This window comes from Oncorhynchus gorbuscha, linkage group LG14 (assembly GCF_021184085.1).
Source record: "Oncorhynchus gorbuscha isolate QuinsamMale2020 ecotype Even-year linkage group LG14, OgorEven_v1.0, whole genome shotgun sequence".
NCBI classification, from domain to species: Eukaryota; Metazoa; Chordata; class Actinopteri; order Salmoniformes; family Salmonidae; genus Oncorhynchus; species Oncorhynchus gorbuscha.
This window is the reverse complement of record NC_060186.1, coordinates 74,254,426-74,276,011: the sequence shown is the minus strand read 5'-3', so window position 1 is coordinate 74,276,011 and position 21,586 is coordinate 74,254,426. Positions and strand designations below refer to the sequence as shown.

At 42.7% G+C, this 21,586-nt stretch overlaps 1 pseudogene; it reads left to right on the top strand.

Annotated features, from left to right (window-relative positions):
• The first annotated feature begins 8,852 nt into the window (after positions 1–8,852).
• LOC123995396 overlaps positions 8,853–21,586 on the top strand; it is a 21,821-nt pseudogene continuing 9,087 nt past the window's right edge.

Genomic DNA, 21,586 nt, shown 5'->3' with positions numbered 1-21,586 from the left:
TTGAAGAATATTGACCAACTGAGCATCTCAGTGTACATCTCAATAAACACAATAGGTGTTTTGTTACATTTCAGCCTTCTGTGAAGTACTTATAGTGTCATATTGGGTTGAAAACTCAAAAATGAATCATTTAAATCATATCTGACGTTACGGTTATTTTTGAAGCCCCAAACTATGTGTATGAAGTGTATACATTTGTTTCACAATAGATTTGTTTAAGAGAAACACTCTGTGTGCCCCTTTTTAGCCCACTGCAGTAAAAGTTATTAAGGGGGTGAAATGGATCTGTTTAGGTCAGCATAGAAATGGGCCCATCTTCCAATACAATAATTACAATCACCCGTTCAATGTGGAGGGTGTGATTGGGCCCACCCTTTCAATGTGGAGGGTGTGATTGGGCCCACCCGTTCAATGTGGAGGGTGTGATTGAGCCCACCCGTTCAATGTGGAGGGTGTGATTGGGCCCACCCGTTCAATGTGGAGGGTGTGAAGGAGACATACACAGCACATTCCATCCTTGGACACCCCAGACATCCTCGGACAATCCCAGAGGACCTCACTTCGAGAAAAATAAGTTGTTTGGGGGGACCCTTATGTACTTATGTACTTTAACATACTTAGTCACCTACTTTGTAAGGGCCAACCTGTTGACTATTCATATTTATATGGATTTGATGAGAGCTCTTTTTAAAAAGGCTAAAGGTTAGACAGGTTTAAAAAAAAAAAAAACATTGGTTCAAAGACACATATTTACACGTTCACACCAATAGGGGGGCAGAGGTCGGGACATCCTCGTAGGCCTTAGACACAACTGTTTCTGTCACGTCTGCTCCCGCTCTTCCCCCCCTCTGCCAGTTGAGGGCGCCAGGCTGCATCACTCACTTCTATCATCTATCACGCACATCTGCCGTTCCCTCGTCACGCGACTCACCTGGACTCTCATCGTCTGTTTATTTCCTCCTCTATATTTGTCAGTTCCCCAGCTCTGTTCCCTGCTGCTGCACTGATTGTCTTTATTTGTGTTACTCGTTTGCTGTTCCTGTTCCTGTCTCGTTCAATGCCCGTTCTTTATGAACTGTTTTACTCCTCGTACCTGCTTCGTCTCTCCAGCTTCATCCCTTGTGACAGTTTTTCAGACAGTTGTTTTCAGAGACACACCACACACGCTCAGACACACACACACATCCACCAGGACCGGTTGGCTCTTGTGTAGAGATAGAGAGAAACAGATCGGGGAGACAGACAGAGATATTTAATTCATTGAAGGTAAATTACATTTGAAACCATTTTTATTTTTTCAAAAATGTTACTACCAAAATGCAAAAAATTAAAATGACATATTACAATCATTAAAAAGTGTACTGTGCAATTTAAACTATAACAATGTTTTTTTACAAAACCTTTCTATTAAACATGCAAATTCTTATTCAATACTACACGTTATGTGTTTGTATAAATATGTTTTGGTGGACTGTTTAAAAAAAATATGTTTGATCCTTTTCGGGGGTCCTTCTCTCTCTCTGCTTTTTTTCCTGCCACCAAGCATCACACACCCAGAGGGCCAGAGGAAGAGCTGTCATTCATTAAAGGTAAAATAACATTTAAAACCCTTTTTATTTTATTCAAAAATGTAACTACGAAAATGCCTACATATTACAATTATTATTTTGTTGTAGGAAATACAGTTTTTTAAACGTGTTCTTGGAGAGAAATAAGTATTTGCTCCTATTCAAGGGATCTCTCTCTCTCTGTACCTCTCTGCATGTAACCTGACCTGACCATGCAGCCTGCCTCTCTCTCACACACACACGCACACACACACACACACCCTTGGAGGAAGAGAGCTATCATTCCATAATTGTAAAAAAAAAAAATGTAAACCCTTTATTTTTTTTCTAAAACGTTTGTGCCTAATTGACTTCACATTAATACCCATTAAATGTTTATATGTATAAATATGTTGTTGTATGAAAGACTGTTTTTTAAGTGTTTTTGATATTTTCAGGGCCCTCATCTGCTTGTAACCTCTGACCCCAACCGTCACAAGATACACAGCAGCTCCATAAGTTCACTACCAAAAATTCCCAAATGTTTAACATTTTTCAAAAACATTTTCTTTCAGTTCAATAAGGTCACCACACATCAATCAGGCCATTACTTTTTTATTTCAAACATTGGATGTCCTTAAAAGGACATAAAAACAGGACAGGAATAGCTTATCAATCACTTTTTGACAGCGACCGTCTACCATATTCTCTCTTGCACTATTTTATTATTATGACCTATTTTAACATGATGGACTATTTTAACATTACAGCTAGGACCCATTTCTCAATACTTAGGTCACTTTTTCAAAACTCTTCACACAGTTCTCCTAATCAACTTTCAGCTTGGCACAGCAGTTAATATCACATATCAAATGCCCTTAAAACTACCAAAACACTTCATACATGTCTCAAATCAGCAGTTAATATCACATATCAAATGCCCTTAAAACTACCAAAACACTTCATACATGTCTCAAATTAACTCGTTCTTCCATAACACTAGCAGAGGTTGTCACCCAACAAGCACACGTTGTCACTCATAAAACAATCACCTAAACAACACAAACAACAGGTAGCGTTACACAATGTTTTCTTTTGTCAAATTTCTTTACAAAACAAGAACGACACCTCTCTACTGTTTACAATTCACTGCAGTAAATGTTACAGGAATGAACCAGACATGATGCAACATGCTTCAATATGTTTTATGGCATTGAGTGATTCCACAACACAATAATTTGTATATACACCATCTACCGATACAGATACAGTAGCAATGCTAGTCAACCCTGTCTTCTGCATTGGGCCACAGGTTCTCATCCACGTCACATCTTATGTCATCTTGGGCAACACACCTAGGAAAGAATCTTTTGGCATGCCTGGTCCATCCCTGGCAATCTTCTGCAGATATGTCCAGGCATCCAGCGTTCATTGTGTCCAGGAGGGACATTTGATGATGTGGATGGTGGCCATAAACCTTCCACCTCCATAAGGAAAATAATTCCTCTATGGGGTTGAGGAATGGAGAGTAAGGAAGGAGGAAAAGTGACACCATCCTGGGATGGGCTGTAAACCACGCTGTGACTGCACGGGAGTGGGGAAATTCCACATTGTCCCATACAATTACAAATGTTGGCCGATTTCACCTCACTGCAACCCGGCAGGGTAGCCTAGTGGTTAGAGAGTTGGACTCGGAACCGGAAGGTTGCAAGTTCAAACCCCCGTGCTAAACAAGGTACTAATCTGTCGTTCTGCCCCTTAACAGGCAGTTAACTCACTGTTCCTAGGCCGTCATTGAAAATAAGAATTTGTTCCTAACTGACTTGCCTGGTTAGATAAAGTTTTTTTTTTTTTTTAAACCTGACACGACCCTTCCATAGAGGTCATCCAGGAATGAAATGAGACGCTCTGTGTTGTACGGGCCAATTAGCGGTTTGTGTAAAAGCCATCCATCAGAGGATATTGCTGGACACATTATGATGTCGGCACCCCTCTGGCCCAGGACATCCACTGTGGATCTTTGTCCAATCACATTCCTTCCTCACAGCCATGTTTTGGCCAGGTTGAAACCAGCCTCATCCACAAAGATGAATATGTGGGGTGTTTGCCTGGTTTCAATCTCCATGACTCTCTAAAATAAATCCACAAGGCTACATAAGAGTTAGGCTATTACAGTAGTTGACATTATACCTAACAACGTGCCATTGTGTGCCTCTGCCCTGTTTGGTTTTGTTCAAAACCAGTTCTGTATTTTATAGTTGTCACGCCCTGGCCATAGAGAGGCTTTTATTCTCTATTTTGGTTAGGCTAGGGTGGGCATTCTAGTTTCTTTATTTCTATGTTTTGGCCGGGTATGGCTCTCAATCAGGGACAGCTGTCTATCGTTGTCTCTGATTGGGAATCGTACTTAGGCAGCCTTTTCCCACCTGTGTTTTGTGGGTAGTTGTTTTCTGTATAGTTTATGCACCTTACAAAACTGGTTCATTTTTTTGTGTTTTTTTTCACTTTGTTCCAGTGTTTTTGTTAATAAAGAATCATGAACACCTCCGATTCTGCGTTTTGGTCCGATCCTCATTACGACAGGGCCAAACAGGAAGGATATAACCCATCCACTTTGCCAAAGCACAGCCCCCACACCACTAGTACTTAGGCAGCCTTTTCCCACCTGTGTTTTGTGGGTAGTTGTTTTCTGTATAGTTTATGCACCTTACAAAACTGTGAAATTTTTTTTTTCACTTTGTTCCAGTGTTTTTGTTAATAAAGAATCATGAACACCTCCGATTCTGCGTTTTGGTCCGATCCTCATTACGACGAGAGCCTTGACAATAGTCATCTTACCTGGACATATTGGTTCCTGAGTTGCTTGACTCGTTCAGAGATCATCTCAAAGGGGACAGTGTACAACTGCTTCATCCTGACTTGATGTTTCAGGATTCTAGAAATAGTTGTTATGCTTACATTGTGCCAACACTCGTCCCGAATCTCTCTGAGATTTATGCCTTTGTTTCTGATGACCACAGCAGTGAACGTCCTACCTCTCCAGCCTGTGGGAGGTAACCGTTGGGTCCTAAGTAGAAATACAAAAACAATTACACACAAGTGGGTTTGGAGGCTTTGCTCAATTGACTTCTGTAATGTTTCAGTCAGATGCCCTTGAAGAATGCACATCTTACCTGTTGTGTTGCTGGACATTTCTCACAATAGATGCCAGTGTTGAGTGTTGCAGATTTGTCTGCACTCTCAGACCAGCCTCTCTCATTGATAGACAATGATTTATTACATGATCAATTATAGTGGCCCTAATCTCATCTGAGACTACAGCTCTTGATCTTCCTCTCAGTCTTCTTCCACCACGCATAAATACTCCTCTTCCTCTCCCAGCCACTCTTCTTCCTCTGTCAGCCACTTCTCTCTCTCTGTCTGGGTCCATGTTTACATTACAGTACAGTATTATTCCTAAGATGTCCCCTTTTGTATAGATGGTAATGAAGTTGAAAGACTAACACCTGGGTAGGTGTTCAGCTACGATGTGAGTCAGCTGTGGTTGGTCTAATTGTTTTGATTGTATTTCATTTTTTAGATTTGGAATATACTGTATTTCAATATGGTATTACTGTAGAAATGTAGCAAATGCATGTCTTATTCAATGTTGTTTTAGGTTTGAACTTAAGTTTAACAGTTTTGAAAAGAGTATGTAAACAATGTGCAAATTGGCCTGTCGGGAAACATAGTTTTGGGGGTGGTTGTGTCTGAGTGAGAAAAAAGTTCATGAAAATTGAAAGATGTAGTCACTGAATGCATTTTGTGTCAAAGCCATGAAAAATGATCCACAGTTTAGCCCACACAGACTGCTGTTGTGTTCACTGTGTGAAGAGTTTTGAAAAAGCGACCTAAGTATTGAGAAATGGGTCCTAGAGATTGTAAAAAAATAAAAAAAATAAAAAACTTATAGAGATAGGAGTTTATTATTCATGAGATGATTTATGTACTGTGTTTGTGTCCTCGTGTGTGTGTGTGTGTGTGTGTGTGTGTGTGTGTGTGTGTGTGTGTGTGTGTGTGTGTGTGTGTGTGTGTGTGTGTGTGTGTGTGTGTGTGTGTGTGTGTGTGTGTGTGTGTGTGTGTGTGTGGGAAGAGTGCCTATTGGTGGTAGAGAGCCTATTGGTGGTAGAGAGCCTATTGGTGGTAGAGAGCCTATTGGTGGTAGAGAGCCTATTGGTGGTAGAGAGCCTATTGGTGGTAGAGAGCCTATTGGTGGTAGAGAGCCTATTGGTGGTAGAGTGCCTATTGGTGGTAGAGTGCCTATTGGTGGTAGAGTGCCTATTGGTGGTAGAGTGCCTATTGGTGGTAGAGAGCCTATTGGTGGTAGAGTGCCTATTGCCTATTGGTGGTAGAGTGCCTATTGGTGGTAGAGAGCCTATTGGTGGTAGAGAGCCTATTGGTGGTAGAGAGCCTATTGGTGGTAGAGTGCCTATTGGTGGTAGAGTGCCTATTGGTGGTAGAGAGCCTAGTGGTGGTAGAGTGCCTATTGGTGGTAGAGTGCCTATTGGTGGTAGAGTGCCTATTGGTGGTAGAGAGCCTATTGGTGGTAGAGTGCCTATTGGTGGTAGAGTGCCTATTGGTGGTAGAGTGCCTATTGGTGGTAGAGAGCCTAGTGGTGGTAGAGAGCCTATTGGTGGTAGAGTGCCTATTGGTGGTAGAGTGCCTATTGGTGGTAGAGAGCCTATTGGTGGTAGAGAGCCTATTGGTGGTAGAGTGCCTATTGGTGGTAGAGAGCCTATTGGTGGTAGAGAGCCTAGTGGTGGTAGAGAGCCTATTGGTGGTAGAGAGCCTATTGGTGGTAGAGAGCCTATTGGTGGTAGAGAGCCTATTGGTGGTAGAGAGCCTAGTGGTGGTAGAGAGCCTAGTGGTGGTAGAGAGCCTAGTGGTGGTAGAGAGCCTATTGGTGGTAGAGAGCCTAGTGGTGGTAGAGAGCCTATTGGTGGTAGAGAGCCTATTGGTGGTAGAGAGCCTATTGGTGGTAGAGAGCCTATTGGTGGTAGAGAGCCTATTGGGTAGAGTGCCTAAGAGAGCCTATTGGTGGTAGAGAGCCTAGTGGTGGTAGAGAGCCTATTGGTGGTAGAGAGCCTATTGGTGGTGGTAGAGAGCCTATTGGTGGTAGAGAGCCTATTGGTGGTAGAGAGCCTATTGGTGGTAGAGAGCCTAGTGGTGGTAGAGAGCCTAGTGGTGGTAGAGAGCCTATTGGTGGTAGAGAGCCTATTGGTGGTAGAGAGCCTATTGGTGGTAGAGAGCCTATTGGTGGTAGAGAGCCTATTGGTGGGTAGAGAGCCTATTGGTGGTAGAGAGCCTATTGGTGGTAGAGAGCCTATTGGTGGTAGAGAGCCTATTGGTGGTAGAGTGCCTATTGGTGGGTAGAGAGCCTATTGGTGGTAGAGAGCCTATTGGTGGTAGAGAGCCTATTGGTGGTAGAGAGCCTATTGGTGGTGGAGAGCCTATTGGTGGGTAGAGAGCCTATTGGTGGTAGAGAGCCTATTGGTGGTAGAGAGCCTATTGGTGGTGGAGAGCCTATTGGTGGTAGAGAGCCTATTGGTGGTAGAGAGCCTATTGGTGGTAGAGAGCCTATTGGTGGTAGAGAGCCTATTGGTGGTAGAGAGCCTATTGGTGGTAGAGAGCCTAGTGGTGGTAGAGAGCCTATTGGTGGTAGAGAGCCTATTGGTGGTAGAGTGCCTATTGGTGGTAGAGAGCCTAGTGGTGGTAGAGAGCCTAGTGGTGGTAGAGAGCCTAGTGGTGGTAGAGAGCCTAGTGGTGGTAGAGAGCCTATTGGTGGTAGAGAGCCTATTGGTGGTAGAGAGCCTATTGGTGGTAGAGAGCCTATTGGTGGTAGAGAGCCTAGTGGTGGTAGAGAGCCTATTGGTGGTAGAGAGCCTAGTGGTGGTAGAGAGCCTATTGGTGGTAGAGAGCCTATTGGTGGTAGAGAGCCTATTGGTGGGTAGAAAGCCTATTGGTGGTAGAGAGCCTATTGGTGGTAGAGAGCCTATTGGTGGTAGAGAGCCTATTGGTGGTAGAGAGCCTATTGGTGGTAGAGAGCCTATTGCCTCATGTTCTTACACACAAAACTATACACATTAGTTGTGACAGGACAAAATGTATCTCCTTCCTTCAACCAAATACAGATTTCAGGAGAAAATAAAATCTGATGATATTTTTGGACTGAAACTTGAGTGATGGGGAAATCACGTTCAAGTTTCAAGTTTATTGTCCCTGCGGGCAATTGGTGTTGCAGCAAAGGAACATAATAAACCACATTGAACATATGAATTCCACATGAATTGCAATGACATGACAGTTATAAGAAATTCAATGAGGGGTAAGAGTTTGAGTTTCACCATTCGAGTCAACTCTGAAATTATGAGCACAAACACATGGCCCAATATGGACTGCTGTATCAGCCTAATCTCTAAAACGTGATTGTGCACCGTGACTCTGTTGTTTTTCCCACTAAAATTATAGAAAACTATGCAAACATCCATTTACCTATGAATGAATTTATTAATGCAAAGATTCATTCATGCATCCATCCATTCATGAATTCTGAATGTCCATTGAGATCCTCCAAGTGGAGAACTAGAGGGGTCATCAACATTAGTAGTTCTCTCTCGCCCTCTAGTGGAACATTTTTGTCCACATTTATCACTATTGTGTCTTGTGTGCATAGAGAAACAGTGTAATTGCAGAAGGCAATTGTGGGTGTTTTCTAATATAAGCGTTTCTTGATATCAAGTTACACCTACTGACTACAGTCTCCTAACCTGCCACGATAATTACCCTAACCTGCCACCTTAAATTATTCTAATCTGCTATTTAAACAAATCATCTGTGTCTGGAAACCAACCGTCTCATAACAGCGGAACTGACCACGGAAACTATCCACAAACACATCAAGAAACGCCTCAGATTTCGGTCTGCAGTTACACCATATTCCACGCACACAACTCCTCAAACCGGCTGGACCTTGATTTAATTTTCATTGTTAATTTTATTATTTTTATTATCCATAAGATGAAGTTGGCGGAGAACCTTTACATTATTTAAGGTAGAACTGAAACATTAGTTTGAAATTATCAGTAAATGTAAAAAACAAAAAAAAATGCCGTTTGTACCATAAAACTTTTTGACTATTTTTTTTTAACATGAAATACCCAGGTCTACGTTTGGTTTATGCACTCTTGTCTGTATATTTCTGTTTTAGAATTTGTGCTAATATTCATAATAATAATAATAAAAACCCTCACCGGCATCTGACGTAAAACAAAAATGGCGGCGCCCATGTTACAATGGAGACTGTTGTCGGTGACTAATTCAGTCTAAATATAAAACGATTATTTAATCGATTGTTGATATTGTTACTCATTATAAAGCCTACATGATAAAGGTAAGCGTCCTTCTTTTCAGATTTTAGACAACCTACGTTTGACATGCGTGTGTTTTGGACTGATTGAACGGTCAGGGAGTGCAAGCTAACATTAGCTAAAGTTAGTTTTACCAAGTTAGTTTGCTACAGTAGCTAACTTGCAACTTCGGCCTGAAAGGTAGTTAGTTAAGTAACGTTAGCTTACAACAACGTTATTTAGCACAGGCTTTCAACTGTGGTCAGAGAGATCAAATATATATTGTCAAAACTGTTATTTCTTCCATGTAGGTAATCCATGCCCCTCATCCTGTTAGCTACCCAGCTCTGTAGCTATAGTTAAGTAATATAAACCCTCATTTAATATCATGAATTCAATGGCTACTACCACGACGTATTTATTAGTTTAACTTCCCAAACAGTTTCTAGCTACTGTAAAATAAGATAGATGACAACTTTAGCAAGCTAACTAGCAACCGATTTCTTCATCATATATGACAATACTCTACACCATTAATTCATGCTGTCTTCGCTGTGAATCATCCCGTTTTCATCCCCCTCCTTTGCCAGTCTTCTAATTCAGCGGGTCCATCATCCTCTTCTCACCAGATGAAGGAAAACAACCACCCATCCACTGGTCAGGCCTTCCTTGACCATATCAAGCCATGCTGGTACTGGGACAAGAAGGACCTGGCCCACACCCCGTCCCAGTCTGAGGGCCTGGACCCAGCCACAGAGGCCCGGTACCGCAGGGAGGGGGCCCGGTTCATCTTCGATGTGGGGACCAGACTCGGACTGTATCTTTTTACATGCAACATTTGACACAGTCATGTCATAGCCTCGTCATCTGGTTGATCATTTTCTGTGTGTCAGAAAGTTGGCCAAGATATTTTTGTTTTCACCTAAAGTAATGTGGCTTTGTCGAGTTTCACCCTCAACTCTGTCATCAGACATTATGACACCTTGGCAACAGGTATCATCTACTTCCACCGCTTCTACATGTTTCACTCTTTCAAACAGTTCCCCAGATATGTGAGTATTTACATTTAGCAGAAACTCTTATCCAAAGTGACTTACAATGCTACACTTTTACAATAATTTGCCTTCAACAATCAAAATAATTGAACACAGTCATGTTGTCAACTTCAATCTGTGGTGCATTCTTAAAGGTACTGCCTAATGTGTGAGACTTGTGTATTGTGTATCTACAGGTGACAGGTGCCTAATCTCTTGGTATTAAATTGTGTGAGACTTGTGTGTATTGTGTATCTATAGGTGACAGGTGGTACTGCCTAATGTCTTGGTATTACATAGTGTGAGACTTGTGTGTATTGTGTGTATTGTGTATCTATAGGTGACAGGTGGTACTGCCTAATGTCTTGGTATTACATAGTGTGAGACTTGTGTATTGTGTATCTACAGGTGACAGGTGGTACTGCCTAATGTCTTGGTATTACATAGTGTGAGACTTGTGTGTATTGTGTATCTATAGGTGACAGGTGGTACTGCCTAATGTCTTGGTATTACATAGTATGAGACTTGTGTGTATTGTGTGTATTGTGTATCTATAGGTGACAGGTGGTACTGCCTAATGTCTTGGTATTACATAGTGTGAGACTTGTGTATTGTGTATCTACAGGTGACAGGTGGTACTGCCTAATGTCTTGGTATTACATAGTGTGAGACTTGTGTGTATTGTGTATCTACAGGTGACAGGTGGTACTGCCTAATGTCTTGGTATTACATAGTGTGAGACTTGTGTATTGTGTATCTACAGGTGACAGGTGCCTAATGTCTTGGTATTAAATTGTGTGAGACTTGTGTATTGTGTGTATTGTGTATCTACAGGTGACAGGTGGTACTGCCTAATGTCTTGGTATTACATAGTGTGAGACTTGTGTATTGTGTATCTACAGGTGACAGGTGCCTAATGTCTTGGTATTAAATTGTGTGAGACTTGTGTATTGTGTGTATTGTGTATCTACAGGTGACAGGTGGTACTGCCTAATGTCTTGGTATTACATAGTGTGAGACTTGTGTATTGTGTATCTACAGGTGACAGGTGGTACTGCCTAATGTCTTGGTATTAAATCGTGTGAGACTTGTGTATCTACAGGTGACTGGTGCGTGTTGTCTCTTCTTGGCTGGGAAAGTGGAGGAGACTCCTAAGAAATGTAAAGACATCATCAAGACGGCTCGCAGCTTACTGAACGACGTACAGTTTGCCCAGTTTGGAGACGACCCAAAGGTGAGATGTGTCTTAGTTCATTCACTTCTCCCTCTGTTTGTAGGTACAGTGAAGTCCTGCTATGTTTACTGGTACACTTTCTACACGTGCTGAACCAAACTGCTGGCAGTAGATGATATAGAGTACAGTATATACGTATACATATGAGATGAATAACGTAGGGTATGTAAACATTATATTAGGTAGCATTGTTTAAAGTGGGTAGTGATATATTTGACATCATTTCCCAACAATTCCCATTATTAAAGTGGCTGGAGTTGAGTCGGTGTGTTTGCAGCAGCCACTCAATGTTAGTGGTGGCTGTTTAACAGTCTGATGGCTTTGAGATAGAAGCTGTTTTTCAGTCTCTCGGTCCCAGCTTTGATGCATCTGTAATGACCTCGCCTTCTGGATGATAGCGGGGTGAACAGGCAGTGGCTCGGATGGTTGTTGTCCTTGATGATCTTTATGGCCTTCCTGTGACATCGGGTGGTTTAGGTGTCCTAGAGGGCAGGTAGTTTGCCCCCGGTGATGCGTTGTGCAGACCTCACTACCCTCTGGAGAGCTTTACGGTTGTGGGCGGAGCAGTTGTCGTACCAGGCGGTGATACAGCCCGACAGGATGCTCTCGATTGTGCATCTGTAGAAGTTTGTGAGTGCTTTTGGTGACAAGCCAAATTTCTTCAGCCTCCTGAGGTTGAAGAGGCGCTGCTGCGCCTTCTTCGCGATGCTGTCTGTGTGGGTGGACCAATTCAGTTTGTCTGTGATGTGTACGCCGAGGAACTTAAAACTTACTACCCTCTCCACTACTGTTCCATCGATGTGGATAGGGGGGTGTTCCCTCTGCTGTTTCCTGAAGTCCACAATCATCTCCTTAGTTTTGTTGACGTTGAGTGTGAGGTTATTTTCCTGACACCACACTCCGAGGGCCCTCACCTCCTCCCTGTAGGCAGTCTCGTCGTTGTTGGTAATCAAGCCTACCACTGTTGTGTCGTCTGCAAACTTGATGATTGAGTTGGAGGCGTGCGTGGCCACGCAGTCGTGGGTGAACAGAGAGTACAGGAGAGGGCTCAGAACACACCCTTGGGCGGCCCCAGTGATGAGGATCAGCGGGGTGGAGATGTTGTTGCCTACCCTCACCACCTGGGTTATTTCATAGTTTCAAACCCTTGAATGAGTAGGTGTTCTAAAACTTTTGACCGGTAGTTGTTTATTGCACATTGCATTCGGAAAGTATTCAGACCCCTTGACTTTTTCCACATTTTGTTACGTTACAGCCTTATTCTAAAATTGATCAACCTCTCTGAACCACCTATCCCGGATCGTGTATAATTGTAATCAGCAACGCTGAATAGCATAGCGCCACAGTCAAATAATATTACTAGAAAATATTCACGACAACGCAGACAAAAATTCCAAATTATATCCATAATGTCCACAGAAAAATGTCAAATGTTTTTTATAATCAATCCTCAGGGTGTTTTTCAAATATCTGTTAGATAATATATCAACCGGGACAGTTGGCTTTTCAAATTTGTAAGTCGCTCTGGATAAGAGCGTCTGCTAAATGACTTAAATGTAAATGTAAATGCACTAGGACCGGGAGTAACAATGGCCACCTTTCTCTTTTGTGCACAACTCACTCTGAGAACCCCCACCTATCCACTTATGCAATGTGGTCGTTCACACTCATTCTTCAAAATAAAAGCCTGAAACTATGTCTAAAGGCTGTTGACACCTTAGGGAAGCCATAGAAAAGGAATATGGTTGATATCCCTTTAAATGGGCAATAGGGATGCATAACAAGAGGTTTCAAAAACAGGGGCACTTCCTGATTGGATTGTCCTCAGGCTTTAGCCTGCAATATCAGTTCTGTTTAACTCACAGACAAAATTGACAGTTTTGGAAACTTTAGTGTTTTCTATCCTAATCTGTCAATTATATGCATATTCTAGCATCTGGTCCTGAGAAATAGGCCATTTACTTTGGGAACGTTATTTTTCCAAACATAAAAATAGTGCCCCCTAGCTTGAAGAGGTTAAATAACAAATAAAATATTCAGCAATACACACACAATACCCCATAATGAAAAAGTGAAAACAGGTTTTCAGACAGTTTTTCAAATGTATTATAAATAAAAAAAGATAACTTATTAAATAAGTATTCAGACCCTTTGCTATGAGACTTGAAATTGAGCTCAGGTGCGTCCTGTTTCCATTGATCATCCTTTTCTACAACTTAATTGGAGTCCACCATTGGTCAATTTAAATTGATTGGACATGATTTGGAAAGGCACACACCTGTCTATATAAGGTCCCACAGTTGACAGTGCATGTCAGAGCAAAAACCCAAGCCATGAGGTCGAAGAAATTGTCCATAGAGTACAGAGACAGGATTGTGTCAAGGCACAGATCTGGGGAAGGATGCCAAAAAACGTGTGCAGCATTGAAGGTCCCCAGGAACATAGTGACCTCCATCATTCTTCAATAGAAGAAGTTTGGAACCACCAAGACTCTTCCTAGAACTAACTGCAGGCTAAACTGAGCAATCGGGGGAGAAGGGCCTTGGTCAGGGAGGTGACCAAGAACCCTATAGTCACACTGATAGCGCTCTCAAGGTCCTCTGTGGAAATGGGAGAACCTTCCAGAAAGACAACCATCTCTGCAGCACTCCATCAATCAGGCCTTTATGGTAGTGTGCTGACAGAAGCCACTCCTCAGTAAAATGCACATGACAGTCAGCTTGGAGTTTGCCAAAAGGCACCTAAAGACTCTCAGACCATGAGAAACAAGATTCTCTGTTCTGATGAAACAATGATTGAACTATTTGGCTTGAATGCCAAGCGTCACATCTGGAGGGAACCTGGCACCATCCCTACGGTGAAGGACAGTGGCGGCAGCATCATGCTGTGGAGATGTTTTTCCATCGGCAGGGACTGGGAGACTAGTCAGGATCAAGGGAAAGATGAACAGAGCAAAGTACAGAGAGATTCTTGATGAAAACCTGCTCAAGACCTCAGACTGGGGCGAAGGTTCACCTTCCAACAGGACAACGACCCTAAGGACACAGCCAAGACAGGGAGGGAGGGAGAGTGATCGACAAAGCTGCATGTGATCTTTTCAGCATGTTTTTTTTTAATATTTTTTTTACAAAAATATAGATTTGGAGTTAGATAAACTTGGATTTTTTGTCAGGGACATGTACAGGATGCTGCCGTCCACAACAACCTTCACTCCAATTCAAAACTCCAAACCTACAACCTAATTTTGGACAAAATGACCTGGATGGATTACTACGACCAAGGTTTCCTTTTTCTAAGCTATACAGAGGGTTCTCTGGCAAACATACAGCAGAGACCTGAGGACACCATCCAACCTGGAACAGAGACAGACCAGATACAACTTAAATTAGCACTGAGGTGTGAAGTGAGAGGTGTCGAGGCCTTTGAGCCCAACATGGCGTCTCACAAGCCCTCTTCCACTGGTCAGAGACAATCCTCTGGCATTTTCTACAAATCTGTCCCCAGAAATAAAAGCTTCTCCCAAGTGGGTGTGACACCTACTCCCTCCAGCACACAGGCACTGTTGGAGCGAGTGACTCTGAACTTAAAATGGCCCCAAGTCATTATTTTGTATTTGTTTATTTAGCTATTTGCCTCAAGACTCCTGCAGCATGCTTTGTTGAGGATGGACTTTCTTTACCCAACCTTGGGACAGACTGTTTGTTCCCACACTCGGGACTCTGACTCTATTGGTTACATAGATTTTTGGCCTCCCATCCCATTCCAACCACCTCTCACCAGCTTTGTATTCATGTTACCTTTTGAAATTGGTGTACAATATGATCTTGTTGCCATCTAATGCATAAATCAGCACTGCAGAGCTCTCCCTGTCCTCTGCCGTGCCTTGACTGTATTACTGCTGATGATATCTGGAAATGTGCGTGTACACCCTGACCCATCTACTGTTGCTAGCCCCAATTCTGACTCGTGCACTATCTGCTCAACTGATTTCTGCTCTCGTAAAAGCCTGGGTTTTCTGCACGTTAACACTAGAAGCTTATTACCTAAAATGGATCAATTGAAAGTACACAGCTCCAATCCAGATGTGTTGGTCAGTACTGAGATGTGGTTAAGGAAGAGTGTTTTCCATACTGATGCTAACTTCGTGCATCTACACCTGCATTGCTTGCTGTTTGGGGTTTTAGGCTGGGTTTCTGTACAGCACTTTGAGATATCAGCTGATGTATGAAGGGCTATATAAATTGATTTGATTTTAACTTTTCTGGTTACAATCTTTTTCGGCACTGGCCTGTACCCACCTGCCCTAAAAGCTCTCTCCTGGCCCCTTACACTAAGTCTGAATTTGTCCTGCTAGGTGACCTAAACTGGGACATGCTTAAACCACCTGACCAAGTCCTAAAACAATGGGACTCCCTAAATCTTTCTCAGATTATTACCAATCCCACAAGGTATGACTCCAAACACCCAGAAAAGGCTACTCTCCTTGATGTTATCTTCACAAATAATCCTGATAGGTATCAGTCTGGTGTTTTCTGTAGTGATCACTGTTATACAGCCTGTGTTCTTAATGGCTGCTCAGTGAAACAACCTGTCCTGATTTGTCATAGACGCTTGGTAAAAAAAAACTTTAATGAGCAAGCCTTCCTTCATGAACTGGCCTCTGTAAATTGGTATAAAATCAGCTTGATCAACACTGTCAATCTGTCGAAGACACTTGGACCCTATTTTTATTTTATTTTCAGTGGTATTGTTTAAACTCTCCCTCATAATGAAAATGAGAACTAAAAACAGGTTCAGCCCCTGGTTCGACCGTCATCTGGCAGAGTTACTCCACCTCAAGAATTCTATTTGGTGAAATGCTCGGCACACGCATACTCAGACTGACTGGCTCTCGTTCAGGAAAATGAGAAATAAGTGCACTCAGGCTATCCGGAAGGCCAAAGTTCGTTACTTTAAGGAGCAGTTCTCTCTCTGTGGGTTTAAACCCAAGAAGTTCTGGAAAACCGTTAATGACCTGGAGAATAAACTCTCTTCCTCACAGCTGCCCATGTCCCTTAAAGTTGATGTGGTTGTTACTAACAAGCACATGGCTGAGCTTTTAATCACAACTTAATTAAGTCAGGATTCCTATTTGACTCAGCCATGCCTCCTTGCCCGTCCAACATTTCCTCGTCCCACCCCTTCTAATGTGACTAGCCCCGATGCTATTTTTCACCTGCCCACTACAAAGTTTCTCCCTGCAGGTGGTCACTGAATCCGAGGTGCTGAAGGAGCTCCTTAAACTTGACCCCCCCAAAAAACATCTGGGTCAGATCGTTTAGACCCTTTCTTTAGTTTAGTTTATTTTATTTTTACAGGGACATTGCACATTAATCAACGTTTCAGTAAAAGTGCCGGTTTTAGCCAGCCAGCTAATTTTCAACCGCAGTCCCTGGGCAGGTTATTTAAAAAAAATTACAATATAGACAATAGCACCATAGAACAAGCAAGACATAGCAACATAGGACAAGCAAGACATAGCATACAGACAGAGCAACATAGGACAAGCAAGACGTAGCATACAGACAGAGCAACATAGAACACGGGTGCACCTCAGCCACACTCAAGGTACTAAACGACATCATAACCGCCATCGATAAAAGACAGTACTGTGCAGCCGTCTTCATCGACCTTGCCAAGGCTTTCGACTCTGTCAATCACCATATTCTTATCGGCAGACTCAGTAGCCTCGGTTTTTCGGATGACTGCCTTGCCTGGTTCACCAATTACTTTGCAGACAGAGTTCAGTGTGTCAAATCGGAAGGCATGTTGTCCGGTCCTCCGGCAGTCTCTATGGGGGTGCCACAGGGTTCAATTCTCGGGCCGACTCTTTTCTCTGTATATATCAATGATGTTGCTCTTGCTGCGGGCGATTCCCTGATCCACCTCTACGCAGACGACACCATTAGGTACACTTTCGGCCCGTCATTGGACACTGTGCTATCTAACCTCCAATCGAGCTTCAATGCCATACAACACTCCTTCCGTGGCCTCCAACTGCTCTTAAATGCTAGTAAAACCAAATGCATGCTTTTCAACCGATCGCTGCCTGCACCCGCTTGCCCGACTAGCATCACCACACTGGATGGTTCCGACCTTGAATATGTGGACACCTATAAGTACCTAGGTGTCTGGCTAGACTGCAAACTCTCCTTCCAGACCCATATCAAACATCTCCAATCGAAAATCAAATCAAGAGTCGGCTTTCTATTCCGCAACAAAGCCTCCTTCACTCACGCTGCCAAGCTTACTCTAGTAAAACTGACTATACTACCGATCCTCGACTTCGGCTATGTCATCTACAAAATTGCTTCCAACACTCTTTTCAGCAAACTGGATGCAATTTATCACAGTGCCATCTGTTTTGTCACTAAAGCACCTTATACTACCCACAACTGCGACTTGTATGCTCTAGTCGGCTGGCCCTCGCTACATATTCGTCGCCAGACCCACTGGCTCCAGGTCATCTACAAGGCCATGCTAGGCAAAGCTCCGCCTTATCTCAGCTCACTGGTCACAATGGCAACACCCATCCGTAGCACGCGCTCCAGCAGTTGTATCTCACTGATCATCCCTAAAGCCAACACCTCATTTGGCCGCCTTTCGTTCCAGTACTCTGCTGCCTGTGACTGGAACGAATTGCAAAAATCGCTGAAGTTGGAGACTTTCATCTCCTTCACCAACTTCAAACATCAGCTATCTGAGCAGCTAACCGATCGCTGCAGCTGTACATAATCTATTGGTAAATAGCCCACCCATTTTCACCTACCTCATCCCCACAGTTTTTATTTATTTACTTTTCTGCTCTTTTGCACACCAATATCTCTACCTGTACATGATCATCTGATCATTTATCACTCCAGTGTTAATCTGAAATATTGTAATTATTCGCCTACCTCCTCATGCCTTTTGCACACATTGTATATAGACTCCCCTTTTTTCTCTACTGTGTTATTGACTTGTTAATTGTTTACTCCATGTGTAACTCTGTGTTGTCTGTTCACACTGCTATGCTTTATCTTGGCCAGGTCGCAGTTGCAAATGAGAACCTGTTCTCAACTAGCCTACCTGGTTAAATAAAGGTGAAATAAAAAAAATAAAAAAATAATCAATTAAAAAAACAAACAGCAGCAAGACAATGTTGCTATCATCACCATGCCTATCTCTGACCTTTAACCTGTCTCTCCTCTCTGGGGAGGTTTCCATTGCTTGGAAGGCAGTTCGAAAAAACTTGTCAATAATCGACTGACTGGCCTTCTTGATTTATATAGTATTCTCTCTGGTATGCAATCTGGTTTCCACTCTAGTTATTGATGTGTCACTGCAACCTTAAAGGTCCTCAATGATTTCACCATTGCCCTTGATTCTAAGCAATGTTGTGCTGCTATTTTTATTGACTTGGTCAAAGCTTTTGATAAGGTAGACCCAGTGGTTCTCAAACTTGTTATTGTCCCGTACCCCTTCAAACATTCAACCTCCAGGTGTACCCCCTCTAGCACCAGGGTCAGCACACTCTCAAATGTTTTTTTGCCATTATTGTAAGCCTGCCACACACACACACACACACACACACACACTATACGATACATTTATTAAACATAAGAGTGAGTGAGTTTTGTCACAGCCCAGCTCGTGAGAAGTGACCAAGAGCTGTTATAGGACCAAGGCACTAATAATAAATAATTTAGCTTTTTATTTAGCCATCTTCTAGATAAAATCTTATTTGTTCATCAAAAATGGTGAATAACTCACCACATGTTAATGAGAAGGGTGTGCTTGAAAGGATGCACATAACTCTGCAATGTTGGGTTGTATTGGAGAGAGTCTCAGTATTAAATCATTTCCCACACACAGTCTGTGCCTGTATTTAGTTTTCATTCTAGTGAGGGCTGAGAATCCACTCTCACAATAGGTACATGGTTGCAAAGGGCTTCAGTGTCTTAACAGTGCGGTTTGCCAAGGCAAGAAACTGAGCGCAGACAGATCCAGAAATCTGGCAGTGGCTTCTGATTTAAATTCAATTTTCACAGAACCGCTTGTTGCAATTTCGATGAGGAACTCTTGTTCAGATATCGGTAAGTGGGCTGGAGGCAGGGCATGAAAGAGATAATGAATCCAGTTGTTTGTGTCATCCGTTTCAATTTTGTCCTGCTCAGTGAATATAGTTGCGAAGAGTCCCTGTAATCCTAGATTCAGATCATTCAGGTGAGATAAAACATCATCCAGATAGGCCAGTCAAGTGAGAAACTCGTCATCATGCAGGCGGTCTGACAAGTGAAAACTATGGTCTGTAATAAAACTTCAAGCTAGTCTCTCAATTTAAAAAAAAAAGTCAATACTTTGCCCCTTGATAACCAGCGCTGTTCTGTATGTTGTAAAAGCGTCACATGGTCGCTACCCATGTCATTGCACAATGCAGAAAATACACCAGAGTTCAGGGGCTTTGTTTGAACCGTTTTCACTGTAGTGTCCCAAATGTATTTCAAGCTGTCAGGCATTCCCTTGGCAGCAAGAGCCTCTAGGTGGATGCTGTAGTGTCCCAAATGTATTTCAAGCTGTCAGGCATTCCCTTGGCAGCAAGAGCCTCTAGGTGGATGCTGTAGTGTCCCAAATGTATTTCAAGCTGTCAGGCATTCCCTTGGCAGCAAGAGCCTCTAGGTGGATGCTGTAGTGTCCCAAATGTATTTCAACCTCTCAGGCATTCCCTTGGCAGCAAGAGCCTCTAGGTGGATGCTGTAGTGACCCAAATGTATTTCAAGCTGTCAGGCATTCCCTTGGCAGCAAGAGCCTCTAGGTGGATGCTGTAGTGACCCAAATGTATTTCAAGCTGTCAGGCATTCCCTTGGCAGCAAAAGCCTCTCGGGGGATGCTGTAGTGACCCAAGTGGCAGCGAGAGCAACTGCTTGCACGCGCATTACCGCTCCACTATGTCTCCCTGTCATGGCTTTTTCACCATCAGTACAGATACTAACACATCTTGACCACCAAAGTCCATTTGATGTCACAAAGCTGTCCAGTACTTTTAAAAATATCCTCTGTTGTCCTGGTTTCCAGTGGTTTGCAGAAGAGGATGTCTTCCTTAATTAACCCCCCCCCCCCTAAATGTAACAGACATATACCAGGCGCTGTACCAGGCCCGCCACGTCTGACTCATCCAGCTGTAACGCATAGAATTCACTGGCTTGTATACGAAGCAGCAATTGTTTCAAAACATCTCCTGCCATATCACTGATGCATCGTGAAACAGTGTTGTTTGATGAAGGCATTGTCTGTATAGTTTTTTTGGGCCTTTTTCCCCAGCATTGTCCCAGCCATATCCGTGGCAGCAGGAAGAATGAAGTCCTCCACAATAGTATGGGGCTTGCCTGTCCCAGCCACTCGGTAGCTCACCATATAAGACACTTCTAGACCCTTCTTACTAATGGTATCTGTTGCTTTTATACATGTCTTACTACTTGAAAGTCGTCTTCATTTATCGCTCAAACTCTCGTGGCTTATTTTTCAAATTGTCATGTTTCGTTTCTAAATGTATGAGCAAGAGAAGGTTTCCTGTGAGAGAGTAACGGTTAATGTGATTGGATGTTCATTATTTGACTAGGCTGCCTGTATTTGACATTGTGTTATTAACACTAGATTTGTTTAATTTTATTTTTGGCAGTGAAACGTGGCTCCAGGGGAGGGAGGGGGGGGGAAGGTCGTGTGATTGTGGAGGCTAGGTCATCTGATGCAGCACTCCATCACTCTCCTTCTTGGTCAAATAGCTCTTACACAGCCTGTAGGTTTGTTGGGTCATTGTCCTGTTGAAAAACAAATGATAGTCTCTTTAAGTGCAAACCAGATGGGATGGCGTATCTCTGCAGAATGCACACCTGTTGATTGAAATGCATTCCAGTTGACTACCTTGTGGAGCTAGTTGAGAAAATGCCAAGAGTGTGCAAAGCTGTCATCGAGACAAAGGATGGCAACTTTTGAAGAATCTTAAATATAACATTTATCTGGATTTAACACTTGTTTTTTTGGTCACTACATGTTTCCATATGTGTTATGTTATAGTTTTGATGTCTTCATTATTATTCTATGTAGAACATAGTAAAAATAAAGAAAAACCCTTGAATGAGAAGTTGTCCAAACCTTTGACTGGTAGAGTGTGTGTGTGGTGTGTGTGTACACAGTATATATATATTACACACCTTTTAGAAAATGTGTTTCCTTTTATTATTTTCCGCTCACCCTGCCATCTCTCCTGTGATTGGAGAAAACTAATGAACAACAACACTTTTACTTCCTGGTTATACACACTATACACCTTCTTTACAGACACAATCTATTTTACGATAGTTATATTTT